This window comes from Amblyomma mixtum, chromosome 3, assembly GCF_055824585.1.
Source record: "Amblyomma mixtum isolate Tamu chromosome 3, ASM5582458v1, whole genome shotgun sequence".
Taxonomy (NCBI): domain Eukaryota; kingdom Metazoa; phylum Arthropoda; class Arachnida; order Ixodida; family Ixodidae; genus Amblyomma; species Amblyomma mixtum.
Genome location: NC_143014.1, coordinates 163,331,474 through 163,349,852, shown reverse-complemented (window position 1 = coordinate 163,349,852; position 18,379 = coordinate 163,331,474). Strand labels below are relative to the sequence as shown.

The 18,379-nt window shown below is 47.4% G+C and overlaps 1 non-coding gene across 1 annotated transcript; it reads right to left on the bottom strand.

The window, feature by feature from the left end:
• Positions 1 to 15,918: 15,918 nt before the first annotated feature.
• TRNAP-CGG (transfer RNA proline (anticodon CGG)) lies at positions 15,919 to 15,991 on the bottom strand. The gene has a single exon. It is a non-coding gene; the product is annotated as a tRNA-Pro (tRNA).
• Between the last annotated feature and the right edge of the window lie 2,388 nt (positions 15,992 to 18,379).

Sequence of the window (18,379 nt, the reverse complement as noted above, 5' to 3'; positions counted from 1 at the left end):
AAGACCTTGGTGACCACTACGTGGATCCTTTATTCAATGGACAAAGTTTAACAGCAGACGGTAAACATTCACTAATTCATGCTCGCCTCTTACAAGTACAGAAGCTTTTGATACCGACAGTCTACTTAGTAAGTCATGCCCCCCCCCCCCCCCCCCCCCCCTTCCGGGAATATGTGTTCCCTACGCAGGTTATCTCTTAGCCGAAGGGTTGTTTTTTCTCTCGACAATATATGTATTTTAGTTTTCGTTTAGGAACTCTCCCAGAGGTTTCCGAACTCCTTTCCATCGGAGTTCATTCCGACGCGTTATGCAAAGCACAATGGCCTATTCATAACGCATTGTCCGCCTGCAGGCTGTTTCAGTATGACGGTGATTTCGTCGTTGTGGGAGAACACGCGAGTCCTTTGGAGCCAGCCATTGGTCTCGAAAATGGCGATGTAAAGCTAGAGGCTTGATTTCGCGGCGTCCTCGTCATAGAAAACTAGCTTGTTTTCGCGTAGCGCGCCGAGAGCCTCATAACAGCTAGCCAGCTTCGTCCGCACAGCTGCGCGCAGCCCGCGCGTAATTCCTCGGTCCGGTGCGATAACGCTTCGAGCGGTCTTGGCCGTTGCGCCATTGCGCTATACAGTCGTGCCGGTTTCACAACGCGCACCAAAGGAGAAAAAAAAGTCGTTGGTCGTATGACGCATATCTCACGACGAGGTCAACGCACGGGTAGCTCGGATACTGAGCTGACTTTTCGTTTTGCCCAGCGGACTCGGAAAGAGCAACAGCCATCGGCTTTGACGCGTTATCACACCGAGCCGTAGCGGATCGCAATCATCTTCGTATACACGTATGCCGTACGGCCGTCAAACGGAGTGGAGGTCGCGCGAAGCATTTTGTACCGCGGTGTGCGTAATTAGACCAACGCTAAGCGTTTCAAATCACGACAGATGGCCGTCTCGTATCACGCGCTCGTCTTCAGAAATTAGAAGAAGAAAAAAACGCGTCACCTTTAAATAACCGCTGGCTTCACGTTTCCAGTAGAACCGTTGTACCAAACCAATTAATTAAAAGCTTATTTGTACGGATTGATCAAATAGTCAAATATTGGATTTTTCTATCTGCTCCTGGGTGACTAAGTGGCTGCGACACATGTATACCGCACTCGCCTTTATGTATCCCGCATATTGTCCCCCCCCCCCCTTCCCCCCCCCCCCCCCCCCCGCGGATGCAACCCTCCATTTGTCTGCTCTGACGCAGGTGTGTGCAGAAGTTCAGCTGTGCACTGCAGGCAGGAAGGAGGGAGCTGCTCTCCCTCGAACGCTGTCTCACTCGTCAGCGCTCTTCGATTGACGCCCCGACAAGAGGTGACGCAAGGGGCTTGTGGCGACGTTGTAACAAGCGTGGGGCGTTTGTGTCTTAATGGACGCTCGGAAGAAGAACGGTGGGGCGTAAAACACTTCGCAACGCGGTACAATGTCCTCATCGTTTTTACTGCCGACGCATGTAGTCGTATAGCACTGCTTGTTCCCTTCTCCCTGCGTCACGCTCGCTCTTTGTTGCTTGCCAGTGTTTTCGCGAACAGCTCGTGCTGCCGAAAGCCATTTGAAAGTTCGGTTGTTCGGACCGTTGCGTTGCTTAGTTGCTCTCAAGTTGACTGCCAAAACTAGGGAAAGAAAGCCTCTCCCTGCCTTTGGTCCTGTGTGGGTGACTGAAGCGACAGTTTTAGCAAACCAATTAAACTTAGACAAACTTATGAAGCAAGGATTACAACTGCACCAAGACTAAAACTTCGGGACGAAGCCCCGGGATATAAGATCTCTCATAACGCCGTTTATTTCTAAAATTTCAGCTTACCCTTCTTTCTTCTTGCCTCTCAGTTAATTGACTTTATGTGAGCGAGGCATGAAAAGGAGCTCTGTTTGAGGTATTCAACCGGCATATGGGTAATCCTATGTTTGATGCAGGTAACTGTCACTTACGGCTATTTATATATGGGAGTCAATTTTACAGTTTCTAAACATCACGAACATCAAAGCAAGGCACAGCTCCTTATTTTTATCACGTGAAACGAGGCATTCGATTCCCTAAGGCTGTGGCCAAATGCTCCATTCCCCCTTGTGATATCACCAACAGCACCTAGGACCGAGGTGACGGCAGATGCGATGCGCACGCGACCGCGTAATACACAAAAACCAGAAGAATGAGACACTGAAAATGATGAGGCGGCAGAAATTTCCGCTCTTCTGCGGAAGTACGCGCCCGCAATCGCGGGGGAAAAAATATTCTTTTCTGCATCACGCGTGCCTCAAATTAATCTCGAGACTGAGGTCATAAAAACAACCGTATTATTTAACTCGAAGGTAGTAGGACAACTGTAAAATATATTCATGACTGAAAGAGAAATGTACTGTAGTTCACCGCGATGCAGCTGCGTAATAACCCTTCACAACCTTATGCGAGTAGATCAATACTTTTCTTTCTTTCTTTCTTTCCTTCTTTCTTTTTTCTTTCCTTCTTTCTTTCGTTCTTTCTTTCCTTCTTCCTTTCTTTCTTTCCTTCTTCCTTTCTTTCTTTCTTTCTTTCCTTCTTTCTTTCCTTCTTTCCTTCCTTCTTTCTTTCTTTCCTTCTTTCTTTTTCTTCCTTCCTTCCTTCCTTACTTTCTTTCTTTCTTTCTCTCTTTCTTTCTTTCTTTCTTTCTTTTCTTAGGCATACAATGTAAAAAAAATGGTCAAAATTATTCGGACCCTAGCCAGAAAGGTAGTGTTGGGTCCAGTACAGACAACGTTACAAGTCAAGGAGACACTTGCAAAACAGCAACGGTTCACGCAGGCTTTCTAGTGGTCAAGTAAGAATGTCTTAAACGAGAGGGAATTTTTTTTTTTAATTTTTAAAACATTAGGGATTCCAAGCCAGGTTTGGGCACCATTAAATTCGATTAGGCTTTGACCATAAGTGATATGACAAGGTCGGAGGTTAAAATTGCTGTGGGTTGCAGCTCTCATGGTTATGGTTTTGAAGCCTGAAGATAATTAAAAGAAGTGGATCATCAGACGCTACAACACTATGTATGCTATTTCTGCAGTTTTTAGTATGCATACTTTCGCCGCGGTGGCTCAGTGGCTATGGTGCTCGGCTGCTGTCCCGAAAGACGCGGGTTCGATCCCGGCCGCGGCGGCTGGAATTTCTTTGGAAGAGAAATTCTAGAGGTCCGTGTACTGTGCGATGTCAGTGCACGTTAAAGAACCCCAGGTGGTCGAAATTTCCGGAGCCCTTCACTACGGCGTCTCTCATAGCCTCAGTCGCTTTGGGACGTTAAACCCCATAAACCAAACCAAACCAGTATGCATACAGAGTTTAAAAGTATCATTCTCAGTGATTTGAATAAAGGTTTTATTGAGTCAGTGGACTTTGAAAACGTAACCATCCTAGTTTCTCGTTTTTGCATGCGGATAACTGAATCTAGATAACGTATTATATGTGCTATTACAAGGTTCTGTACAATAGCTAAGTACCTACGCTTCCCGCGTACGCGGGATTGAATCCTGGCCGCGGCGACCCATTTCAATGAAGGTGAAATCCATAAGCACCCGTGTGTTGTGCGATTTCAGCGCATGGTAGAGAACCCCAAGTGGTCTAAATTAATCTGGGCACTCCAGAATGGCGTTCTGCGTGGCCCTCGCGCCGTTTCGTGGCATTGAAACCCACATATACCACTTCCCTCTGCTGAATAGTGAATGTTCGGATGATCACAGTAAATCGGATATTTTTGTGTAAAAAAAGTAATAAAAAATGTCTGAGGCTTAACTTGGTTAAGCCTGGAGAATGCGAAGCATCATCGTGTCGCGTAATTTGGAGGCGCACAACCACAGCGACGGCGCGAGGTGGGCCCCCGTTTCCCCACTGTCGTGACGTCATCGTGTCACGTGGTGTGACGTCATGTATCACGTGATTTGGAGGCGCACAACCACAGCGACGGCGCGAGGTGGGCCCCCGTTTCTCCACTGTCGTGACGTCATCGTGTCACGTGGTGTGACGTCATGTATCACGTGATTTGGAGGCGCACAACCACAGCGACGGCGCGAGGTGGGCCCCCGTTTCTCTACTGTCGTGACGTCATCGTGTCACGTGGTGTGACGTCATGTATCACGTGATTTGGAGGCGCATAACCACGGTGAAGGGCTGAAGTGGTAGCTAAAGTAGTATGCTTCGCATAAAACTCAAGAGACTTCATTCAGTTTATCACCAATGATGGGCTCTCATGTGGTTACGCAAGCACCACCAATAAGCACCACTAGCGGCGCCAGCGGACAGATGGGCGTACGGGCGTAGATGAGCACATGAAAGACGCGGGCCTGAACGAGTTGATGGGTCGTTTGCACGCCTTTCCCGTGGAGAGTCGCCACTCGCGCGTGACAACACACACATGTCCTGTAAGTCATATCAGGCACACGCACGCTGCATAACCTAATACTACCTCGCAGTACTGTCGTCTCTTAAGAATCATTTTAAAGCGCTTCATGAACGCCTGTGCATTGCACGTAATGGTAGTGACTCATCAGTGATTCCAGAAAATACTGAAGCTACGAGCGGCTCCTGAACAAAGCCTGCAGTTTCCCATTAGCCTTCGCCAGCACGTGCGTGAATGCAGTTCCTGCGTTTTGTTTTCTTTGGGTGTCAAATATTAGTCTGCCATGACCTCCTGTGCTGCGGTCACCTCTGCTCTTTCTTGTACGTGAAATTGCAAGAAAAATAGCATAACGGTCAATAACGTGTACCTCTTGACAGGCTAATTCGTGCCTCTTAGTGACGGGCAGAAAAAAAAGACCTATATATATATATATATATATATATATATATATATATATATATATATATATATATATATATATATATATATATATATATATATATATATATATATATATATATATATATATATACTGAGAGGGTCGTGCGCTGCTGCATAGAAAAAGGGGCAGAGAGGCAACAAAGGCCGGCGTCTCAGTCCACCGCAAACCGACGTCGTCAAGGACTGCAGAAAGGCAAGCCAGTTGCATGGCTATCCAGGAAACGGCCAGCATCCTGCATCAGCATCCGCTGGTCTAGGAGGCGTGTATGGTGTTCGATGCGTCGTCGAAACTCTCCGAGCAGTAAGATGCTGAGAAATCCTAACGCATTCAATGAGAGAAAAAGTTTTTTTTAATCGTTTAATTAAGTGTACCTAACGCGTCTCGATCCGTGCATGTGCGCGCAGTCCTTGTATAATTTGTGGAGGCACTAAATAGTAAATTTTGCTTAGCTGCACCGCAAGTTGTACGAGCCTAAACCATCCCGCAGTCACAGCACTTTGCTTGATTTAATTTGATTTACAGGGTTGAATGTCCCAAAGTGACTCAGGCTATGAGGAATGCCATAGCCGGGGCTCCGGATAATTCCAACCACCTGGGGTTCTTTAATGAGCACTGGCATCACAGAGTGCACGGGCTTTTAGCCTTTCACCTCGGTCGAAATGCGCCCGCCGTGGCCGAGATCGAACCGGCGTCTTTCGGATCAGCAGCCGAGCACCATAACTACTGAGTCACCGCGGCGGCTTACATCACTTTGCGCTCTCGACAAAGCTCCAGGTATAAAGCCCTTTAAGGCAGCTTTCTTTTAGCGTAGTGGAAATTAGCTAAATCTGCAGAGACATTCTGTGTGAAAGTTCCGCGGCCTGTGTCGTGTATGCATTATTAGCTCAACAGCTATCACCCGTATGTTTCCCGACCTACATGCTTCCTAGGAGCTAGGGCACAGGCCCTTTAAGTGCAGAGCATGCTATAATAAACGGACGCGCTGGGGCTTCGGCGTATAACACACTACGGCAACCGACAACGATGTCGTTTGTCTGTATAGTTATCGCTACAGAAACACTCGATAGTCACTGAGCGCTCTCTATGGTCATCGGAATAAAAGTTTTTCAAAAAGTATGCTGCACTATACACAAACCACTGCGTTACATGTTCACTTCTGAACAATAACTGCGTCATTACGCCAACAATTCAGCGCTCCACTGGAAGTGATCTCTTTGCTGACTAACGAACGCTGCAAAGTAAAAGCATGCTGAGGCAATGCAGAACGCGCCGCGCGACCTCTAAAATCCCGGTCGCTTGGACAGCCCTCCGCACGTTCGTCAGCGCGGCATCCAGCGGGGAAATCCTGGGGTCAATGCTGCCGCACCGTTCCCACATCGATGACGCAACCTCAGGCGCTGATGCAGGCCCGCGCAACCGAACAGGGTCTTCCGCACCGGTCGCGTAACCCTCTTCGCTTACACATTGACCTCGAAGCCATCCCCTAAGTTTGCAGAAGTTTCACTTTGTGGACGCAAAGACGCTTTTACCCAACCAGATGCCGCCCGTCTGATCGCTCGGTTTGGCAGATTCATCTTGTGTTTCAAGGTCGAAGGTGTCCGCTTGTCGGGCTCTCGCCGACAGGCATTCTTCGGCGTCTGGCACGGCGCGGGAGTCTCGTAACATGGATGCAACACCTGTCGCAATAAACAGGAACGGAACAAAACGCGCTTCCATGAATTCCGTGGTCACGAAACCGCGCTGTAATCTATTGCAGCTGCGGAGGCCAACAGTTTTCGATGCGAAGGCACGAACTAAATATGAAAAAGAGAAACGCGAAGCCCCGTGTTCGTGAGCGCAGTGTTCAATTACAACTATTCACACTTGGAAACGTAGCTGAAGGTGGAAAACCGGATCAGTTGTTGTAGGTCCAAGCTGAAAAGAAAGCGAAAAAATTGACGCTACGGTTGCGACAGTGCAACGCGAAATTCAGCGACAGCTGGTGCACAGCTGGAGGGTAGACGGTGTAGTTATGTCGGCAGTCGGAAAGGGCTCCAGCAGCGTAGAGAAAAAAAAAGGGGGGGGAGGGGGGAGCAACCCACTACCACAAAGCGTTACCCAGCGTTTCCTGCCCTGCTCTATACCAACTGGACTTGCCGCTGTTCCCTCAAATAATCTTCCCCACAATAAAATAATACAGGCCTTCAGTGACGCTTGAAAAGTGGCTAGTTGGTTCCTGATAGTGACTGGCACATGCACAAGAATTATGGACAAGCTCATTTTTCAACGGTAAATTGTTTATGAACGCAACTTTTTCACATATCGTAAGATTCCACTATAACAATCAATGGATCTGCCGATATCCCCTCGGCAGGATCTCATATTTTTGTTGTTAATGTTTTTTTTTTCTATCGTCTCAAGCGTTTTCTAAATGCCGCTGAGCCGCGACTGAAAGCGATGTACCACCTAACTTTCGTTTGCATAAAGTACACTCTTGACCGAAGAAGGAGCGGCGCCAGCATATCTCCATGCATTACAACGCAAAATGTACTACTACTGCACTGCCGCAGTAAGTCGTACCAAAGATACGTGACACCCCTACCCCCCAATCACCCCTTTTAGGAGTCACCATAAATCCTCCTCTGTCTAGTTTTCAAAACCACAGACGGTGCCTTGGATCTCAGCGATACTAAATAGGAAGAAGAGTCACACACATGAGTAATTCGGGTGGTGCGAGAAAAATCCTTCCGTTCTGCTTGTGTTCGTAGCGAACGCGCAGGCCTCTTTGCCGACTGGTCGAAGTTTTCCGCTGCTTTTCTACTCCACTCAGATCTTAAGCTCGAGGAGCATGCCGATAGAAAGCATAACGGTTCTCGGCTTAGTAAGCGGGGTGAAGCTCTACAGTGCTGCCTTTTTACCCTTTATGTTCCGCGGTTGTTGCCCTTTATGCGACCCTTTATATTACCCTTTACATTATTCTTTGTGTTGTTCATTACCGTTTACATTACCCTTTACGTTTCGAGTTCGTTTGTACAGTGATACTATACCTGCAACTATGTTTGTTGCACACCGTCTTATTACCATCCGTATTTCACACTTGACTGCTTAAAATAGAGGGGCCTTTGATTTTTGCTTTTGCTTTTCTCTTAATCTCACTGCCTCGATCCCATCGCTCTTTAGGGCTCCTCGCATAACATTTCCGGTTAATACGATTGGCGGGCCGCTTTGTGCGCTGTAATGTGCGCTGGCAGACCTCGAGCGCTCTTGCCAACCTGTGCCGCACGCAGCAGACAGCGCCATTTTCAGGCAGTGGCCCCTCTGTATACCACCATGTATATGAAAAAAAAAAAATAAAATGTGGTGGGCAGAATTTCGCTACTCCCGTTCTCTTTGCCAACGCCTCCAAAAGCGGGAGCTTGCATTCGCTGGGGTGGGTTGTAAAAACAAAGGAAAATAATAGTTCCCCGCCTGCACCGCCTGTGGCACAAGGATCTAGCGAGATCTCATAATAAACCCTGGAAAGGGGAATTATTGCTTCTCTCCCTGCGCGCCGCGGATTCGACCTTGTATATGAAGTTGTCCCCTCTATCTCTCTCTCTCTTTCTTACACAGTAAAGCCGCAGGCAAGAGCGCCTATAATCGACCTGCTGACTTTTGGCGGTGCGTTCGTACAGAATTCGTCTGCTTGGTTCTTGCGCCGCAGGAATAGTGGATGCGGCCAATAGCTTCGTTCCTCATTTCTCCAAATGAGGCACCAAATCAGACCAAACGAAGAATTGTGAAAGCCTACTCTGGCAAAGAAGATGTCATGGTCATATCGCGTGGGACGCAAGAAAAACCTTCAGTTTAATAAATTCGGAAATTATAAGTTTTAAATCTCTTCCAAATAAAGCGAGGTTGATAGCTCATAGTTTAGCTGCTAAGAAAACTGCTACGCAGAACAGCTTCTTATCCGACGTTGTCGTGCGCCCCTTTGGCATCGCGACGGCATAAGCAAACGCCAAGGCTATTTTTGATGCAGGAGTTCCGACACCACGTCGACACAACTATCGATGCATGAACACTACGTCGAAAGCCCTGCTATGGTACCTAAGGATCATACAATCACACTTCCAATGCAAGTGGCAAATGCGATTGCGTAGCCGGTGACCTCATCCGCAGAGACAGCTCAAGTCAGGTCCGTTACTGACCAGCGCGAAGGTTGCTGCGTTCCTGGCTATTAAGACTAGGCAGTGACCCGGCACCGGCCAAACACACATCTATCTAATGTGCCACCACCTCTTCGAACACCATCGTTTAAGTCAAATGTAGTCAAAATATGCGTTCGAAAGTAATGACTGCGATCAACATCACTGGATTTAGTTGGAGCTTTAGAGGACGGTACTGCTTTTAGGGGATGTCCATCAACGCTGTTTGTCTGATTGATTGATTGATTGATTGATTGATTGATTGATTGATTGATTGATTGATTGATTGATTGATTGATTGATTGATTGATTGATTGATTGATTGATTGATTGATTGATTGATTGATTGATTGATTGATTGATTGATTGATTGATTGATTGATTGAGATGTCGCGCGAAGACGCTCTTGCCGCTTTCACAGAATTAGTAGCAACCGGGAAAGGGCTTTAATGTTAGGACATATGGAAAAAGTACCCAGGAAGATGATCTGGCAGTCCTCCATCCACGCTGAACAAGAAAACCGGTTGCTCTTCTATCTCGATTGAACGGATGGCCCTCTGGAGACCTACCCCTGTGCCACTGCTCATGCAGAGCGGGAAATAATCCTTTTCCTCTCCGAATTTCACCGCCAGCTGTTATGTCAGCGATATTTGTCGCGAGAAGACGGAAGCAGTCGTATGAGGATTCGGCAACGGTACAGTTCACTCTTAGGCAGAAAACACCGAAATTCGAACCTCCGCCTTCCTATCGTGGCGTCAGAAACACGTGGCATCTTTGCACCCAGAATCGACATCGCGAGCGACGGCGCGGTGAAGGTGTACTGCGGAGTCCTGCCGCAGACGCGTGCGTTACGCGCGCCTCAACGGGCGACCCCACAACCGCGATGACCGTCGCATCTTATCACCCGGAAACGCTCGATCCTTGGGCGTAGCACGACTCGCGTGCACTCCGCCGTCGCCGCTGCGCGAAGCGGAACTGGTTCAATGACACCTTTCTTCCTCGGGCCGCCGCCAACCCCGCAGGCAGCGCAGTCGAGGAAAACAAGTGGAGAATGTGAGCCGCTGCTCGATACGCACACGCGGCACAATCGCATGCGCGCGGAAACCAATTTCTTTGTGTGCGTGCGCACAGCCGTGGCTTGGGAATGCGGCTCGCAACCGGAGCCAGCTTCATAACCAAGGTTGATGCTGATCTCTAGCTGCTTGAGACTGCATGCGGAAAGGAATGCGGCAGCCACTCTTGATGAGAGAAGTCTGGAGAGCGTTCGGTTCGCGCCAGCGATACTTGTTTGGTAAACAACTGTAAAAACGCCTTCTCCCTTTCCCCCTTGCCGCGCAGCCAACTGCGACAACTTCTGGTCAACCTTCCGCATTTCCTTGACGCCCTTCTCTTTCTCGCAGCCGAGTTCACTTTGTAACCGAGCAGGCGGCGCGACTGCTTCGTTGCACTGAAAAGAGTAAGCGCTTGCGCGGGGAAATTTTGCTCGTGTTGCCTTTAAGGATTGCGATGTCGGAACTGCGATGCCGTGGAGCCGGGCTTACTCAAAGAGCGAGATTCGCTTAGTCGTGTAAACGAAAACGGTGACGCTGCCGGGGTATTTCATCGCCCATGACGTCCTGTGGACCGCCGCTGCACGACGACAGTATGCTTGGCATATTCGCGAAAGACATGAGAGCGCAAAACGGCAACACGGATGAGCAAGGGAACAGGATGAGCCCAGCTGCAAATGCTTCTTAGCGCTCGTCCTGTTCCTTTACACGTCCGTGCTGCCGTTTTGCTCTCTCATGTCTTTCACGAATACGCACCAACAAGCCCAGTTGCAAATACTTCTTATGCTCGGCATAGCTTGTCACATAGTCATATTAATACAGGCACATTCCCGTTCCGGGGAGAAAATAGACCTATAAAAGTCTATTCTTCGCCAGGAGAAAGGTGGAGAGACATTCACCAAATATTTTCTACTACCAATGCCCATAAGTGGTCTTGAAGTTTTCTTCCACCGAATAAAATAAAAACAAAAAGATCTCTACATTTATCCTGGGAGATTTAAAAACAGACATTATAGGAAGGTCACTGACGTCTCAATGCTAGTTAAGCGTAAACTATAGCAGTCGTGTTGTTTACTTCGCTCCAGCGGGGCATCAGTCGCTTCAGCTGTGAGCATGAATAGCAAATGACAAATCTGCTCTTGCATACCTTGGTGAAGAATGTCAGCCTTGCGAGCAGATTTGCGCTGAAGTGAGAGACGCGCTGCATTATTCTGACTAGTGCATAGATTCTAGGCTAATTCCTGTTATTTATTATTGTTTAGTCGGCGTGTCTCCATTTTGATGTATGCGCATGAATTAGAGATAATTTCAAGTTAGTCTTCTTTTCTGCCATGCACATAAAAACGTTTTTTTTTTTTTGCGTCGGTGACATTAATGCTTAACTTTTGCAGTGAAAAATTAGTTTGAAAATGCAAATATTTATTTTTAGAAATGAGTCAGATGGAGAAGAAATGCAGAAAATCCGGAGCCCTCCGCTACGCACAGCGCTGGATTAAGAGGGAGGGGGGGCTGCAGCCCAGAGTCTCACCTCCGACAGCAGGAGAAGGGGCCCATTTATTCTAACCTGCATGGTATATGGAACCGCGGGCAATGAAACTTCGAGTGACACGTATGAAGCGAAAAAACCAGAACGAGGAGGCGGGTCCCCACCTTATGTAACTTCGTTTAGCCGAATCAGTTGGGGAGAGATTGTCGAGCTGCTAAAACAGGAATGCCCCGCTATCCCGAGGGGGCCCCCTTTCTTACGAAGCGATATATGCGTTTGCTTACGGATTGCGGAAGGGTTTTTGTGGTTTCCTGTCAATCCCCCCGTCCAGTGGCGTCTGAGGGTGTAGTGTGTTTGAGAATCCTGGCGTCGGCATAACATACACTTTTACAGAGCGGCGAGGCGGAACTCCCGCCTAGCCGCCAAGCATTACGCTGGAACTGCTTTCATAATCCGTTGAAAATCCACTAATTCATTTTTAAAACCACAAATATATCCGCTAATATGCAATGCGGTGCTAGATGTAAAAGGTACTTGCTTTGCACCCACCATGGCTTACAAATGCAAGGAAATGCAACTCTTTAGTGGCACAACTATGATTAAAGCAGGGTCGGCAAAAACAAATCCAGAATGCGCAGCGCCATTTGAAGCGGGGTCTACTTGTGCGAGTATAATATACAGATTGATGAGAAAATAAACGTGCGCAGTAGAATGCTTTTCTCAGCTACACGGGCGGATTATTCGAGTTCTAATTTCGCACAGATATAACATTTGGTCATCAGAATTGTTTTATGCAACACCGGGTTTTCTTCTTTGGCTTTACCAAATTGAAAAACAAATCAGGCAATGCTAGCTTCTTAAAAGCCCTACGTTTCACTTAGTGCTCCGGCGGCCACTAGGAAAGCGAAACACTCATTTATGGGTTCATGTTTAGGTCTATGGGCTTTAACGTGCCAGATAGAGTCCGGCTATGCGAGACGCCGTAGTGGAAGGCTGCGGATAATTTCGACCACCTCGGGTTCTTTAAAGTGCACTGATATGGCATAGTGCACGGGCCTCTAGCATTTCGCCTCCAGCGAAGTATGACCGCCGCAGCCGGGGCAATTTACTTTGCTCGTTCTTTTTTTCTTGAGATTGGTGCTGTAGAGCCAGGTGAATTTTAATTTTTGAGGAAATACAAGGTGCAGCAACTGTCTCACATATCTCGGTAGGCGCTTCAACCGCGTCTTGAGGGGAGGGAGGGAGGGAGGGAGGGAGGGAGGGAGGGAGGGAGGGAGGGAGGGAGGGAGGGAGGGAGGGAGGGAGGGAGGGAGGTGTGAATGGAAGGAGAGAAAGAAGGGCCGTATTAGAGGCCTCAGGAATAATTTCGACCACATGGGAATCTTTAACGTGCTCTGACATCGCACAGCACACGGGCGCCTTTTTGCATTTCGCCTCCATCAAAACGCGGCCGCCGTGTGGCTGGGTTTGAACCCGGGTAATCGGCTGAGCAGCCGAGCCCGCTAACCACTGAGCCAGGCCTTAAACTCTGTTTTTCAAATGCGCCCCCCGTGGGCAGTAGTAAAAGTTCATCGTTAAATGAAAATAATTTCAATAACTTTTAATATTACCCTCGCGGGGTACTAATTAACGAGTGTTTCTATTTCCCAGTCGCTGCCGGAGTACCCAGCTCAACTGTAGGAAGCTAGCTCAGCCTGCTTTTCTTTAATGCGTTAGCATTAAAACAGTGCTGCAAACGAAAACCCGTCTGTCGGCTTGTGTACAGCGTCATTGAAAGAGGAGAGCAGGCGGCGCGCGCAGCACACTGCGATGTAGCCCTGCAAGTTGTCGGTCGGCCCACTTGGCTCTTCAGTGGCATTCGGCACTCGACCACAGACGGACACGTGTCGCGCCTTCCAAGAGTCGCGTCGTGTTTTGTGCGCTGTAAAGCTAATGCTACTGCGTTACTGTTGCATGAATCCCATTAATCGCACTTCTTTCTTTTTTAATTAGGTGAAATTGCAATGAAACATGGGATGTATTCCAGTAGTGTAGAAGGGGGCAGGGGGGTCAGTAGAGGGAAAGGGAGAAGGGCCTACATGAACATTAGCCCAGGCCCCACATATTTATTAATCCGGCCTTGACTACGCAGTGTCCCAACCCAGACTATTACTTTGGCGAGTAAATAGACGTTAGCCTTTGGCAATCAACCTATTTTGTAGTGCTTCACCTAAAAGTTTCTTTTGCAGTGCGCCAGTGTCTTTTTTTTTTTGTAACACGATTTCTATTACAACCCCAGCTGTGAAAAGAAGCAGTATTTGCTACCTTTACCAACCCGCCGCGCTTGCCCATTCTACGTTCTCGCATTCGTTCCTTTTATCGCTGAAGGATCTTTCAGCTATGCCAGTTTAATCTCAAAAATTTTTGTTCCCGCGTACTGAGCAGCTCTGGAACAAAAAAATAAGCAGAAAACCAAAACGCCACAAGTATTCATTTGGGAAGTGCAAATAAACCGGACCACTCCGACGTCAACGTCAGCGTGAGCTACTCTTAGGGCACGAAAGTCAGGAGACGTATCCGCCGTGCCTGAACACAGAGTCTTCGCATACTTGCACGTTGAATCCGTGGTTCTACGCTCTGACTAAAAAATAGGACAACGAACGAAGACGAGGAGGCAAGGACGAGGGCTAAACTTCCAACAGCTTTCATTGTGAAATGTTGCGACATAAAGTGTGCGACACATGTGCGCACGTGCGCGACATAACTCGTGCATGACTTAAAGCGCCACTTCTCTTTCTTGGCTGTTCCCATTGAGGGAAATAGTGCTTCTTCAACACCAAAACACCATGAACCTATTTGGAACTTCTTTTGACAGCTCTTACTATGCAAGACTCCAGTTCCCTTGAGAATAACACTGGAACAATCAGTCGTTTCGTACATGCAGTCGGCGGCGAAGTTACATGCAAATGATATAATATCGAAATTCACCTCACCTGCAGCAGCAAAGCAGACGCCAGTCTTGGCTCTGAAGTGCCGCCGACTGCAAAAGATTGCGGAATGTCGACGCCTTATGAGGAGTGGTTGGGACTACGGGGCACCACCTAGTATCGCTCCGAGAGGCGTACGAGTGCCGAAAAACTTCCCATGTCTACGTGGTCACTGCACGTGGCTTCTGGTTGCTCCGTGCTTTGGCTGTCCGAAGCAGATAGCCTGCCTAAGGCGCTCAGCAGGGCCGTAAACGATGCTTGGTCGACAAGAAATCCGCAGCAGCAGAGCATGCTTCAGTGTTGGCTCTAAAGTGCCGCCAACTGCCAAGCGACCTTACACCGTTATATATTCGGAGGTCGTGGGTTCGGATCCCACCGGCGGCATGTGGTTGTTTTTTCTTCTGCTTTTCTAATCAATTAGCTTTCAGCGATAACATATTCAGTAATATTCTAAATTGATCAACACCACAAAATAAATAAATTTAAAAAAAATCCCCTGTGCCCCTTGGTTTCTGTGGCTGTTGGCTTCTTTCATATATATATATATATATATATATATATATATATATATATATATATATATATATATATATATATACAGGGTGTTTCACCTAAGACTTTCCGCAATTTTTAAAAATACGCTATTTGAATTAGATGCGCGCTTTTTCTGGCATAGCATTGTCAGTGGTGTAGTACATCATAATGCAGCTAAGACGTGCTAACTAGCAGGCTTGTTAACCAATATTTAATAGTAAACTTTTAAACTATTACCGTTCGGCTCCTTAATTATTGAGAGGCATGTAGCCCACCGTAAGTAATGTCCATATCCGTTTTTAGAATTTCGAGAACGCGATTATCCTCGGCGCTGTGGCCCAACAAATTTTGGCTATCTCGACGAGTTAGGTTCACTGGAGAGGTTGCTTTGCCTGCAAGCTTCGCAAACCGCATGTATTTTGGCGCGATGTAGGCGAAATTTGTTGGGCCACAGCGCCAAGGGTAACCGCGTTGTCGAAATTCTAAAAACGGATATGGACATTACTTACGGTGGGCTACATGCCTCTCAATAATTAAGGAGCCCAAAGGTAATAGTTTAAAAGTTAACTATTAAATATTGGTTAACAAGCCTGCTAGTTAGCACGTCTTAGCTGCATTATGATGTACTACACCACTGACAATGCTATGCCAGAAAAAGCGCGCATCTAATTCAATTAGCTTACTTTTAAAAATTGCAGAAAGTCTTAGGTGAAACACCCTGTATATATGAGAGAAGCCAACATCCACGGAAACCAAAGGAACAGAGGGGATTTTTTAAAATATTTTTCTACCTTGTGGTGTTGATCAATGGAGAATATTACTGAACATGTTATCGTTTAAGTATAATTGATTAGAAAAGCAGAAGAAAAAACAACCACATGCCGCCGGTGGGAACCGAACCCACGACCTCCGAATTCCGCGTAGGGTGCTCTACCAACTGAGCTACGGCAGCGGCTGTGCATTTGTGTACTTTCGGAGGTATTTATGTTGCGTGTAAGCTAATCTTGAGAGTGTTATCTGCGCCACGGTCGTCGATAGCGGCCGACGTAGTACATCCTGTATTACCGAGTGTCAATCGTAATATTCGTGGAATATTCGTAAGACAGCTATTGCTCCTGCGTTTCCGTCATGAGCTCCTTATATGGAGTTTGGAATATTCGAATTTATTCAGTTGTGTTTGGCAGATAAATCTAACACGCTTCTGTGTTTGATGTACGTTTGCAGCGCATTCCGTCGGCAAAAATCCCCTGTGCCCCTTGGTTTCTGTGGGTGTTGGCTTCTGTCATATTTATAACGAGCCCCTCATTCCCCTTCCCTTGTTTGCTTAATTGCTTAGCGAGGGCCTCGGTTCTGGCAGCCTTGACGCCATGGGAAGCATAAGAGGGTTCTCACGCAGTTTCCACCTTCTCCGTTCGATGACGTTCTACGTCACACCTGCGGTAACTCAGGACGTTCTACGTCCGCCGTTTATGAACGTGGGTGGCGCTGATGAACACTCTCAAGGTTAGGTTACTTGTAAACATAAATACCCCCGAAAGCAGAAGATTTGACAGCCGTCGCCGTAGCTCAGAGGTAGAGCACCGGACGCGTAATTCGGAGGTCGTGGGTTCGGAAACCACCGGCGGCATGTGGTTGTTTTTTCTTCTGCTTTTCTAATCAATTAGCTTTAAGCGATAACATATTCAGTAATATTCTAAATTGATCAACACCGCAAAATAAACAAATAAATTAAAAATCCCCTGTGCCCCTTGGTTTCTGTGGCTGTTGGCTTCTGTCATATTTATAACGAGCCCCTCATTCCCCTTCCCTTGTTTGCTTAATAGCTTAATAAATGTTACGTTACTCCGCTTGTGGTTTATAGCTGCAGCATCAGCGGTCTCTTCGTATAGCATACGGGGGCTTTGCTGTTTCACGCCTGTTCTCCGGATTGCTGGGACTGCACTCTGTCAAAGATTTGTTTATCAATAAATATTTTCCCGCCATAAATCGCATTTTCCTTGCGGTCTTCTTGAACGGCAGCTTTTTCTGGCTTCCTCCTGCTGTAAACACAGAATTGGACTTGTTCCAAAAAGGGCCTTTAACAATTTTGGGCCTTGTTTTTTTTAGTTCATGCTTGTTACACTGTACTCGACGCTTACAGCTGAAAGTGTGATGATGAGACGTTGCTTGCTTACGCTCCACTCAGCGTGTTGTTACGTAACCTTCATGGATGAGGTAGGCCCATCATCACAAACGGTTTTCTATGCGCACAGCCAGGCGACCGGAGGCTTATGAACAGGAGCCGTTTACAAGCACGGTATATTTTTTTTACTTTGCTTTATCGCTTTTCTTTCTGCAGACATAGCGCGGGTAAGTTTCTTAATGTAATAAAGTTCTTTCGGCCGGGGGCAAGTTATCGCTGCGCACTTTGACCATTTGATGGTAGAATGTGGGATTCAAGGCCTATTTTTGGCGCCCACAACGTGCTTTCGTTGTGCACCAAACCAGTTTTCAACGATTACTGACGCACACTGTGGACGAGCTGGTTAGGCCCTCCGAGGGCAGATACAAAGACTTGCGCCTCCGACCCTGGATAAAGCGGCTACAGAGCGCAGCTCTGCACAGGTCTCGACTTGGCAATCGAAGCTGAAGCTGCGGCAATTTCCACCGTTGCTGGAGGAGCTAGTTGTCTGCAGACGGCGCACAGAGAAAGGTGGCAACTTTCTACTTTGACTAAATTTATCGTCTGAAGAACTGTGATCAAAAAATAGCTGAGCCGGTTCGGATAGATAGCTTCCTTTCCCTTACAAGTTACAACGGTATAACAGCGGAAGGTAGGGGGGACGGGTTCATGGTGTAAATGCAACACAATGCTTGCAGCGCTCATCGATGACTTCAAATGATGCTCTCGTTAACAGCTTAGTTTCTCCTATATGACTTTGGATTGGGGCTGTTTGTAAAAATAAAGGGTGGAAGGAAGATAGAGAGATACAAGGAAAGAGCGAAGGGGAGAACAAGAGAAAGAAAGGCAAGAAGGACAGCAAGAAACAGCAAGAAAAAAGAAAATAAAAGCAAACAACAATGACGGAGGGAGCTGCTGCGTAATATGGGCTTCTCCAAAAGGCACCGTGGCTAGTGACCAGAAGGCAGTTTGTTTCAGTGGGACCATTTGACTGTGCGTCCGCTTTAGCTAGCTATTCGACGGCCTTGCCGCCTCCCTCTTTGAATTCCGGTTCTTTAACTGTGTTCTATTAACGCCCCTCTGGTCTCATTGGTCTGAGAAAGAGATAAAGGGCGCTTTTACGGGCGCGTCATGAGCAGGCCTTTAAGAGGACACTGAGGACGACACCAGGCCATTATT